Genomic DNA, 9,273 nt, shown 5'->3' on the forward strand with positions numbered 1-9,273 from the left:
CTGCCTCCTGCCTCCTGCCTCCTGCCTCCTGCCTCCTGCCTGCCTCCTGCCCCCCAAAATGGAGCCTCTTTTCCCAATCTGTTTCTTTCTGCTGCTGATTCATTGCCACAGCTACACTGAGGTGCAACATGCCTCCTCTTCAAGTTCTTGGCCCTTCAGTGTAAAAGACAAAATATCTGCTCCTGTTGTGCAGGTGGGGGGGGCCCCCCCCCCCGTGTGTTCACTCAGCGCACCTTGGCCTAGGTTGTTCGATCCTAATCTCTGCTTCTCCTTTCTGAGATTTGTAGCTCAAATACACACCCGCCCCTTCTTCACTAGCTACAGGCTGTGTCTTAATCCATCACTCTGCCTGGTATCCATCTCACAAAGAGATGGGTGCTCGAGGGCTCTTGGCACCCACTCAACTCCTTCCTTTTGCCTAGTGCATTCCTTTTCCTTTCTCTTCTCCTCCTCTTCACCTTTGTTCTCCGCCTCCTCTATTTCACCTTTTTGGTTTTTTTCTTGAGACATGGCCTTTCTACATAGCTCTGGCTAGCCTGAAACTCACAGAGATCTGCAGCCCTCTCCCTCCTGAGTGCTGGGATTTAAGGTGTGTGCCACCATGACCCGCCTCCTTGCATTTTTCTAGTCAAAATCTTACACCTCTCCAGAGGACAGCAGTGACAGGCACCTGCCTGGCCACCTAACTGGGGGCATCGAGGGAGGGGGTGCTTCTTGTCTTCTCAGCAGCATCAGACACCTGCCTGGCTACCTAACAGGGTGAGAGTGGGGTCCTTGTCTTCTCCGCTGTTTGGTGATGGCGGCCTAATGTACATGGTTCCCAGAGTGTGTTGGGAGGAACAATAGTCCCAAAAAATAGTCTACCAAATAAAACACTGTTCAGTAAAGAAATCATTTTCTTAACACACTGTTCCTAAACACAGACAGGTATAGAGCTCTTCACTGGGGTCACATGGGCAAACATGCCTTGGGGACAGTTCATTCTGTGTATCAACTTGGTTGGGCCATGGTCTAGACATGACCTGGATGTTTCTGTGAGAATGCTTTTGGTTAATGTATTTAGCTAGGATTAGTATTGCTCCAATGAAACACCATGACCCAAAAGCCTGTTGGGGAGGAAAGGGTTTATTTGGTTTACACTTTCACACCGCAGTTCATCACTGAGAGAAGTCAGCACAGGAACTCAAGCAAGGCAGGAACCTGGAGGCTGGAGCTGATGCAGAGGCCATGAAGGGGTGCTGCTTACTGGCTTGCTCTCCCCAGTTTGCTCTGCCTTCTTTTCTACAGATCCTAGGACCACCAGCCCAGAGATTGCCCCGCCCACAGTGGGCTGGGGCCTCCCCATCAATCACTAATTAAGATAATGCCCTGCAGCTGGATCTTATGGCAGCACTTTCTTAATCAAGGTTTCCTCCCTTCAGGTGACCCTAGCTTGTGTTGAGTTGACATAAAAACTAGCCAGCACAGTTGGTGGCCTCATTTTGTTACCTGGAGACTTAAATAGAAAGAAAAAAAAAACCACTGCTAGGAAGGCATTCTGTTTAGTGAATGGTCTTGAACTGGAACCCCAGTATTGACTCCTGAAAGACTTTAATTAGTATATGTGCATGTGTAAGCTAGCCTGTGCACCTGAGCTAGCCTGTGCACCTGTGTACTGTCTGTGGTGATCAATATCAAGCGTTCCCCTCAGTTGATATCCACCTTTTTGAGAGAGGGTCTCTCACTGAGCCAGCTTGGCTGCCCAGCAAGCTCTGGGAATTTGTCTACCTCCACCCGCCCACATGGGGGCGACAGGCACGCATAGCCATGCTCAGCTTCTTTATGCTTGCATAGCACTTTACCCACTGAGCATTCTCCAGCTCCTCATCTGTCAGTATTTCTAAACTCATTTTAAAGATCGGAACAGATGCAACACACATATGGCACCACTGCAAGGCCACTCAGATAACGGGGAGCAGAGCCGGGACCTAGTTGGCCTGGGTGGCTGCAGACTGCTCGGTTTCCCAGTTTGCCTTGCATGTCTCTGGTGCCAAGACAGAGTCTCTTATACCGAAGTGTCTTGTGCACATTGTATTGATAAGCTTGGGTAGTAGGTAGGCTGAGTAACTGAAGTAACGAGAAGCAGTGCACATGCCCAGCCTTAAGCCAGGCGTGGACTAATGTGAGCCTTGTCTTCTGCTGGGCAAGACCTTTCTAGACCCAGGCTTTAGCCGAGGCGAACGCAGCATGGAGGTGACCTGGGCAGTGAGCAGGTGAAGGGGGAACAGTTCCCGTCCCCATCCCCTGGTAATAAAGTTATTTGCAGGTTAATCTTACTTTCCAGTCTCTCTGTCTTTTCCTCGGGGCCTTGCTGTGTCTTCCCTCCCTTCACCTAAGGAGACACTTCTTGTGTGCGTTTCTTCTCGATACCGAGTGGAGCTGCCCCTCTGGCCACTTCTGATCCCATTTTCTCCAATACGATCATCGATCGATGCCACCCCTTCCACCAAATCTATTTCTTCCCGGAACCTCCTCACCTCCTTCATTTTCCTCTGGATATTTTCCCGTTTCTTAGCACTGCTCTCAATCTGAGCTTTCTTCTGAATTTGAACACCAAGTGTCACCAGCGGTGACTGACAACAATGAGGCCTAAGAAAACAGGTCATTCGAGCTGCAGAGACGTCAGGGAAAGACTCTCAGAATTTGATTGGCCTTTTGTTAAGAGAACAGAGACTCTGTGAGTCGGCCTGAGCGAGACACTGGCCCCTTTTAAAGAGGACAGAGTCAGAATGGCATGTTCTGAAAGGGCAGCGTTGATAGCTGAAACTAGGTGTGCCTCAGGCGGGGACTGTGTAAGCCTGAGCATCTTGCGTACCAGCAGAGTGTCTAGCAGCCTTGGGAAGGAGAGGGCCCAGTGGAAAGCCAGGTGGATCTGATTGGTGGGGAAGGTGAGCTAGGGAAGTTGCCCAGTGGTGCACACAAACTGCCAGGCAAAAGCAGGAGCCAGGGGCACCTGGGCAAGAAGCCCCATAAGATGTTCAAGAGGAGCTCCAAACAGGCACCTGGATACAGTTCTGGACCCGGAGGGGGACACGTCGACACTGTGAGTGCCATCTCTGATGTTGTTTGGATGTTTGTGTCTCTCTCCCTCTCAGACATTCCAAATTGTAGGTGAGGCAGTGGAATGAAGAAAGAGGTAAGAGAGGAAAGACACAGAAGGAGAAAAGGAAGGGAAACCCAGTGTCTCAGTGAAGTAGGTCAAACCAATGACCAATTCACTGATTTGCTTTAGTAAGTGATTGTGGGTACCTAGAACCTATGGGCCATTAGTGTATCCATCCAAGCTCAAGGGAATGCCAGAAAAATAGATTTTCCTCATCGAGTTGGTGACAAGGGATGGCGTAGCTTTGGACACTGAAAACATGGAGACAGAAGATTTACTTTGGGTTATATGGGCTTTGCTTTCATCGGGGTTGCTGGCCAGATGGGTCCCAAAGGAAACAGAAAACCTGATGTGACTAAGAGTCATGGGATTCTCACCGTAATCTCCACTGAGGAGTTGCACAGACTCATCTGAGGGTTACCTCACTGGAAAGGGGGTGAACTTATTTGTAACCCAGCAGCAAGGCAGCTTCTGTCTCCAGGCAGGAATTAAAACCAGGTAAAAACCCAGAGGCTTACCATAAATTCGATCCATAAGCCAATGTGACTTGCATTTGAGAATGTCTACACTAGGAGCGTTGCTTAGGTTCCCTGTGAGCAAGGCCTTCAATCCCAGGGCCGCCTCTGTTAACAAACACGACCCCAGCAGAGTGGCTGAAATTGTATAGGACCATGACCAAGAATAAGGGTTCCGGAGACCGCACTATCTGAATTCCAGTCCTAGTGCCAAGTTATTTAACCTCCTTTGCCTCTCCACTCCCTCACCTGTAAAAGGGAGACAAGTCAGTCCTCACCTCACAGATGTAGAGATGAAGTTAGAAGGTATAGATAGGCAACGTGAGGTAGGAACTGGCATTTAGCAAAGGACACATTCATGTTCTCTGTATGGCTAAGCATAGGGGTAAGTTAGGACTGAGGGACACAGAAAAGCAGACCAGGGTCCTGCAGCTGCACGTGAGGAGACTCTGCAGCCTGAAACATCACCATCTCCAGAGTCATTGCAGAAGTAGAAATACAGTTCCCTGGGGGATAAAATTGCTTAAGGAGATAAGCCAGAGATGTCACCCTATTTTCTTCTGTTTTGCTCTAAATCTGACTTTCTTTAAACTGCCTCTACCAGAAACTACGGGTCATCGGGGAGGGGCGTGAAAGGGGGAAGTGGGACTTTGGGAACTGGGTCACTGTTTTAAAGGATTCCACTACCTGTCCTTAGGAGATTTATGGGAATGAAAATTTAAAAAAAAAGATTTAGTCCGAAGCTTAGTCGCTCGGTTAGGTGGAGAAGATGGCTTCTTTGCATGGGGAAACTTCTCTGCCACAGACAGCATAAAGCGTCCTGTTGTGCTTTTGTTTGTGAAAAGTTTCTCAAGAACAGAATTCTAAGAATCTCAGGGAGAACTACAATCCAACAAGTCGTTCAGCACAATCCACACCATCACACACATGAACTCAGATTGCAAAAACCGCGGTAACCTGGGATCAAACATTTCCTATAGGGAATAGAGGAAGTGAAGTCCTGATGAATGTGCGTTGTCGGTATGGGCGTGGCCAGGGCACCCCAGAGCCTCAGACCACAGAGAAATGGCTCCACCTTCTCCCCAGGGGGCAAGGTTCACAGGGAAGGGCAAGCCCTTCTTTAGTGTGTGGACGTTGGTAGTGTGTGCAAAGCATGTCTCCATAGCTTCCCCTCGCTGGATGTTTATAGCCTGAAGGATGCTCCAATAAAGAGGCTGTCTCTACCAAGATTAGCTCAGCCGCTCTCCCTGATACCCTGCCTCCTTGTTTATCTGTATGTAACAACCCTGCTTTTCTGTTCTACTCCGTATAATAAGCACTTTAAACTTCTAGAGCGCTAAGGTATCCCCATCTGAGAGCCCAGTTCATCCAACCTCAGCGCTGTTTCTGTCAATCTGTCCGTCAGTCTGCCCGCCTGTCTGTCTGTTTTTTCTTTATTTCCTAACCACCTTCAGTCGGAGTAAGTCCCTGGAAGCTGTGTGTAGACATAGAAAATAGTGTCTAACCAAGGACCGCAGTGTAGACACTGGCTACAGGGAAGTCTCATTGGTTACATGAGGAACGCCCCAGGATAAGCGTGCTTCTGAAACAGGTGAAAGGAGGAAGCAGAAAGGGATATAGAGAAAGGAAGAAACAGATGTGAAGAAAGAGATAAGGATACAGGGGCGCACTTTTAAATTGTCGGCTGTAAAACTCCATTCTCCAGCTGAGATCCCAGACTGCCCAACCACGGATTTTTTGCATCTGTCTGCCTTTGTCTTTTGCCTCATTCCCTCCCTGCCCCAGTCAAGTCTGTCCCTGGGAACCATGAAAGGATGTAGTCATTTCTTTCCTTAACATGTTTTCATTTCTTAATAAGCTTTTAAATCTGGGTATAATTATTATAAATGCGATGCACAATTGACAGGCATATGGTACAGCTTGGAATTCCATACACTTTGGTAGCTGTCACTCAGAGCAAACACAGATGGATCTACAACATGCCCGGAAGCTCCCTCAAACCTCCAGCCTCAACCCTTTCTGGTTTCTTTGTTTCCTTTGTCTTTGTTTATCGTTCTTGTAATGGAATGAGCTACCTGCAGTGCATTGCAGGGTTTGCGCTCTGTTGCTTGATACATTGAACTCTGTTGCTTGATACATTGAACTCGAGGTTTGCCTGTGTGGTCAGAGGTTCTCAGATCCATTTCTCTTCGGTACAGAAGAATATTCCATTGTACCGTGATTGTATTTCCAGTTTTAGCAACACATATGACAAAGACTCCCTTTTCACCATGAATGACCTGGATACTTTTGTACATATTCCAGCTGTGTGCTGGTCAAGCTTTGTTGAATCTGGTTGATGTTGACTGTTAGACTGTTATATTGTGAGTTATATAAATTCTCTGAAGTTATGTTTCTTTTTCAAAATCATTTTTGATATCTGTGGTCGTTTGAATGAGAAGTCCTCCACAGACTCAGGTATCTCAATACTTGGTTCCCAGGTGGTAGAGCCATCTGGGGAGGAAATGGGTCATTAAAGGTGGCGTTGAGAGTTCAAATCAGCAGCTTCTCAACCTTCCTAACGCTGTGGCCCTTTAACACATTTTCACATGCTGTGGTGACCCCCACCATAAACTTATTTCATTGCTACTTTATAACTGGAATTTTGCTACTGTTGTGAAGTGTAAAGTAAATATCTGATATGTAGGATCTCTGATATGTAACCAGTGTGAGAGTGTCCTTCAGCTCCCGGAGGGCCACACCCCATAGGCTGGAGGACCACCAGTTTAAATCCTTCAGTGCTTCCGGGTTGCTCTCCCTGCTCGGCTGTATAACTGCGAGTGTGAGCTCTCAGCTGCGGCTCTGGCTGCCTTCCTTGATACTTGCTGTCATTGCCTCTAAGGCCACAGTGGACTCTTATCTCTCAGGCACCATAAGCCAAAATAAATTCTCCCATAAGTTGCCTTTGCTCATGACCTTTTATCATAACAGAAACGTGACTACTGCAGTATTTTTAAATCTTTTGTGTTTCTATGCATAGATTAAGATCAGCTTTAATTTAACTTCTCTTAAAGACATTTACTTGCTGGGATTTTTACACACTTTCTATAGAATAAATACATATATCTATAGAATATAACTGACTTAAAACATTGTTCCTTCTGGGCAATGAGCATACTATATTCCTCCATTTCCATATGTCTCTTTAATTTTTCTCAGATATACCTTAGAGTTTTTATAGAGAGATTATTCTAATGTACTTTCTGTTGCTGTGATAAAACATACTACTGAAAAGCACCTTGGGGAGAAAAGGATACCTTTGCCGTACATTTTGAGATCACAGTCCATCATTAAGGGAGGTCAGGGCAGGAACCTGGAGCAGAGACAATGAAGGAATGATGCTCACTGGCTTGCTCTCTGCCTTACTTTCTGGCAGACTTACACTTAGCTAGCTTTGATATACATCCCAAGATCATCTGCCTAGGGAAAGTGCTGCCCACAGTGGGCTGGACACTACTGAATCAATCAATAATCATAACATTTACCCACAGATATGCCCACAGTCCAATCTGATGTGGGCAACTCTTCAGTCAAGGTTTTTTACTCAGATGATACTGGGCTGTGTCAGGTTGACAAGAAAAGCTACCTAGACAATGTATCGTATATGTACTTAATTACATTTATTCCGAGTTATTTTAAGTTTGTAATGTTATTGTAGAATAGTATTGATTTTTTAAAGAACTGGATGTCGTGGTACACAACCTTAATCTCAGCACCCAGGAAGCAGAGACAGATGAATCTCTGAGCTCAAGGCCAGCATCCTCTGCTGAGAAAGTTCCATGATAGCCAGGGCTACACAGAGAAACCTTGTCTCAAAAAGAAGAAAAGGAAGGAAGGAAGGAAGAGAGAAAGAAAGAAAGAAAGAAAGAAAGAAAGAAAGAAAGAAAGAAAGGAAGGAAGGAAGGAAGGAAGAAAGAGAGAGAGAAAAGAAGAATTTTTTAAACTGTGGGTTGAGCTGTCACAAGCCTTTAACCTCAGCACTCAGGAGGCAGAGTCAGGAAGATCTCTGTGAGTTCCAGGCCAGCCTGGTCTGCAGAGCAAGCTCCAGGACAGCCAGAGTTACACAAAGAGAAACCCTGTTTTGAAAAAAAAAAAGCAAAAATTAATTAAAGCCTTTTAAATATTTGTTATAAGCACATGAAATATAATTTGTGGTGGTTTGAGTGAGAACTGTCCCCCAAAGTCATGAACACGTGATCCCTAGTTGGTAGGGTTGGGGTGGGTTGTTGAGAGGTAGATCCTTGCTGAAGGAAGGAAGCCACTGAGGGGCTTTGAGTGTTTCTAGTCCTCCCCACTCCTGTTCACCCAGCTTTGTGAATGCTCGGCTTCCTGCTGCCCTGCCTGTCTCTTCCCGCCACGACAGATGCTTACACCTCTGGAGCCCAAACAGACTTTCCCTTCTGTAAGTCAGTTGCCTTTGGTCATGGTGTTTTATAACAGCAACAGAAGGTATCTGATTTTTGGCTTTCTGTAGTACAACCTTGCAAAGTTCATGTAATTCAGCAATCTAGTCATACATGTATAGAGTTTTCCTTGAACAAATGTGTAATTTAAGATAAATTAACAAACAAAACAAGAGTTCTAGTTTTGACAGCACCAACGTATCTTTTCTTCTAAAGGTTTAATTTCATGATGGCTTTGATGGAGTGGATTATAGAGTAGAAAAAGCCTGTGAAACAAGCCATCCATCCTAACTGCAAGTTCGAAAAGCCGTAGACTTAGACATCCACACGTAATGTGTAGATGCCGTCCGTGTAGATGCTCTTGGCGCCAGACTTACGTGATCCACCAAACTGTCTGTTTCTAATTCCCATCCCTGTGTGTACACCTTCCAAACTGTAGCACCTGGATCTTCCACTTCTCAGCTCCCACAGCGTAACTCCACGCAGACGTAGCAGACGCTGTCCTGAGAGCCTCTAATCATCTTTGGTACGCGCCATCCTCCTTTGAACAGGGAGGGGACAAGGTTAGACACAGTGATCGATTTGGGGGCCAAAAAACCCGAGTCTGGCGATGTTCATGTATTGGTTTCTCAGCTCATCCAAGGATTGAATTGTGCAGTTAGGATCCGCCTTAGACCTGTTTTACAACAATGAAATGGAGGCTTAAATTAATAATTTGCCAGACCACCTTTACTTAGTAGTAAAGTCAAGATTTAAGTCAGAATTCCAGCTATCAGAGCCCATAATTTTGATCACAGGTTTTCAAAACATTTGGTTTTGTTTTGCTGTTTTGCTTTTAAAATGAATCTAGAGCTGGAGAGATGGCTCAGTGGTTAAGAGCACTGACTGTTCTTCCAGATGACCTGGGTTCAATTCCCAGCAATCACACGCTGGCTCACAACCATCTGTAACTCCAATTCCAGGGGATCTACAGGATCCAACGCCCTCTTCTGGCCTTCATGGGCAAGAGGCACACAAGTGGTACATAGATATATATTCAGGCAAAACACTCATACATGTAAAATAAGATAAAAAACAAATAAATGAACAAACAAAAACCCAAATTTTATTTCCTATACTCTCTGGGGAGAGAGAGAGAGAGAGAGAGAGAGAGAGAGAGAGAGAGAGAGAGAGA

General features: G+C 45.9%; 1 protein-coding gene across 1 annotated transcript in view; it reads left to right on the forward strand.

Annotated features, from left to right (window-relative positions):
- The first annotated feature begins 2,762 nt into the window (after positions 1-2,762).
- The window catches only part of Cldn14 (claudin 14), an 80,733-nt gene continuing 74,222 nt past the window's right edge, over positions 2,763-9,273 (forward strand). Inside the window, exon 1 of the mRNA XM_028752520.1 lies at positions 2,763-3,082. The gene's annotated coding sequence lies outside the window, so the exon portion shown is untranslated. The remainder of the gene's footprint in view (positions 3,083-9,273) is intronic.

Source organism: Grammomys surdaster, unplaced genomic scaffold, assembly GCF_004785775.1.
Source record: "Grammomys surdaster isolate TR1022 unplaced genomic scaffold, NIH_TR_1.0 125925, whole genome shotgun sequence".
In the NCBI taxonomy this organism is placed as follows: domain Eukaryota; kingdom Metazoa; phylum Chordata; class Mammalia; order Rodentia; family Muridae; genus Grammomys; species Grammomys surdaster.